Source organism: Belonocnema kinseyi, chromosome 5, assembly GCF_010883055.1.
Source record: "Belonocnema kinseyi isolate 2016_QV_RU_SX_M_011 chromosome 5, B_treatae_v1, whole genome shotgun sequence".
Lineage (NCBI taxonomy): Eukaryota > Metazoa > Arthropoda > Insecta > Hymenoptera > Cynipidae > Belonocnema > Belonocnema kinseyi.
The window spans coordinates 131,121,206-131,123,888 of record NC_046661.1 but is presented as its reverse complement, the minus strand read 5'-3'; positions in this window follow the sequence as shown (position 1 = coordinate 131,123,888).

Sequence of the window (2,683 nt, the reverse complement as noted above, 5' to 3'; positions counted from 1 at the left end):
TTTTCGTTATTTTGTGTGAGTCTCAGATACTCAAACACTTTTCAATATAGTGATGAAGAACTAATTTTTTTGTATTGCCGTTTTAAAATATAATGCCACTATATAATAAATATAATTATTATATCTATAGATGATAGGCAAGGAATATGATAAATCCTAAAATATTTTTTTCTATTACAATGAAATAACGAACTCTTAAATGTGATATTTTTTTAATCAATTATACTTTTTAACGAAGCTAAAATATTTTAAAATTTCTATATCGCTCTTAAAAGAAGAACATTAACGAATATTTTTTTATCTTTGACAACATTCAAATTAATCAAAAATTATTTTTCGAAGTGCTATAATAAATCCATGTTGAAATTAAATTCTGAGAATTGAGAACAAGAGAATAACTATTATCACCTTTTTTAAATTGATAGAAATATAATTTTCATAAGATTCTTGAGAAGATTTGAAAGATTTTTAAATATTTCAGGCTTGTCAAACAAAAAAAAATCTAGAAATTTTTAAGAATTTTTTTCATAGTTTAGGATTTTACGAAATATTATGAAAAACTAGAGTCTTTTTCAAAAAGATGTTTAGAATTTTTAGAAGTTAGGAAGGAGTCAAGATATATTTGATACATTTTCGAAAATCTTTCAGAGTTTTCAAATATTTGTAATATATTTAAAATATCTTAAATTCTTGAAAATATTTTTAATTGACACGAATTTTTCACAAAATTTACAAATATCATTCCAAATTAAAAAAATTTACAAATATCATTCCAAATTCTAAAAAATTACCTTAAAATCTTCTAAAATTTCCCATCAATTTTAAGAAATTTTGTTAATTCCCTTGAAAATTTTTGAAATTCTTTTAAGTTCTACTAAATATTTCTTGAATTTACCCAATTTTTGTTGGCTTTTATTTTGCAATCTAAGCAAATGGAAATATTTTGCTTTAAAATCTTCTAAACTATTTTTAGAAATTTTAGGAAATGGTTTGTTATGTTTAAAAACCTTTTTCAATTTTCATTGAAAGTTCATTTTTCAAGATAAAAAATTATTTGAAATTTGCACACTAATATAAGAAAAATTATTTTTTCTTAATTTTATCAGGCCTTCTAAACCTTCTAATTTCTAAAAATTATTTTAATCTTTCCCGCATTTTTCATTTATTCTGCAAAGTTAAAAAATTGCCTTAAAATCTTCCCGAGCATTCTTTGACTATTTCTCAAATCATCTAAAATATTTTAAAATAATCTCTTAAAATTAATTTTTCGACTCTTGAACACTTTCCATTTTAAAAGATCCCAATTTAATATTTTAAACTCGAATTACTTACAGCTGCAACATTCAAATTTAAAATCAAGGGAGTTTTAATGCATTAAAAGAAGTAACTTTTCCTACCTCCCACAATTTGATGTGATATTAAATAATATTTTATTGAATTCATTGTTATTTCCTATTTTCGGGTTTAATTACCGAGACCCTGACAATTGCTCTAAAAATATTTAACATTCCAAACTATTCGTTGAATTTTCTATACTGGTATAATCTTAATTACTTTCCTCAATTTGATTTATTGCACTTTCCTTTTTATTTTAAAGTTAAGGGAGAAATTTTTTTAACTTTCTATAGCTTTGCTATTTGTTATAACTTTTCTATATTATGTTTAACACTATTACATTAAATGTATATAATATTTATTTATTTGCCTCAGCCTGGTACTGCTTATTCTTATTTTGCACTAATTCTTACTCTCAGCTACTCTAAAAAATGTATTCAAATAAATTTATATTATTACAATTCATAATATGTGTTAATATTAAAACATACTTATTTTCATTGTTTTCTTTTTACAACTATAAAAAGTGCGAATCCTATAAAAAATTTCTTATTAAACATTTTATTGCAACTTTTGTCGCTTTTCCAGAGAGATATTTTTTTATATTTTTCTTATATTTTTTTAACAAAGTTTTCACAGTTAGTCCGAAAACTTTATTTTTGTATTTTCTTATCACTAAAGCTCAAACTTTGCTTGTGGTTACTACTATGTCTCCTTTTATCCACTCCATAATGATTTAAATCGTCCTCGATTTATTTGTTAAATTGCAAGTAAATATTCAATACGTAAATTCTAGTGAAAAAATTTCTTTCATTTTCAAAACTTCATTCAAATTTAAATAAAATTTAGATAATTTTAAAAAGTAAATACAATTTAGTTCAATTCAAAATTTAGTATAGTTGATTTTCAATTTAACTGAATTTTATTTGCATTTTTAATTGAAATAAATTGTATTTATTTTTTAAAATTATCTAAATTTTATTTCAATTTTAAATTTAGTTTGAAATAATAATTTAAAAATTTCACTAGAATTTTAAAATATGACAAGAATTTTTTTAACTTATTTATTTAGTATTTCGAAAATTTCTCATTTAAGGGCATGTGACACAGCTAAATACCTATATTACCGACCTCACTTTTTCCGTTCACTGAATGTTTTTTTGAACCTAAGAAGTTTTTTTGTAAATAAAATATCGAGCTGAAACTTTGGGAAATGTATTCGAGTACAATAAAGTACGTTTAGGTACTGCATTTTGCTAGGAACTTCACTGAAAATTATTTCATCTTTTTTCTGAACCTCAACATTTTTTGAACGTTCGAACTTTTTTTATACATAAAATATCGGTCT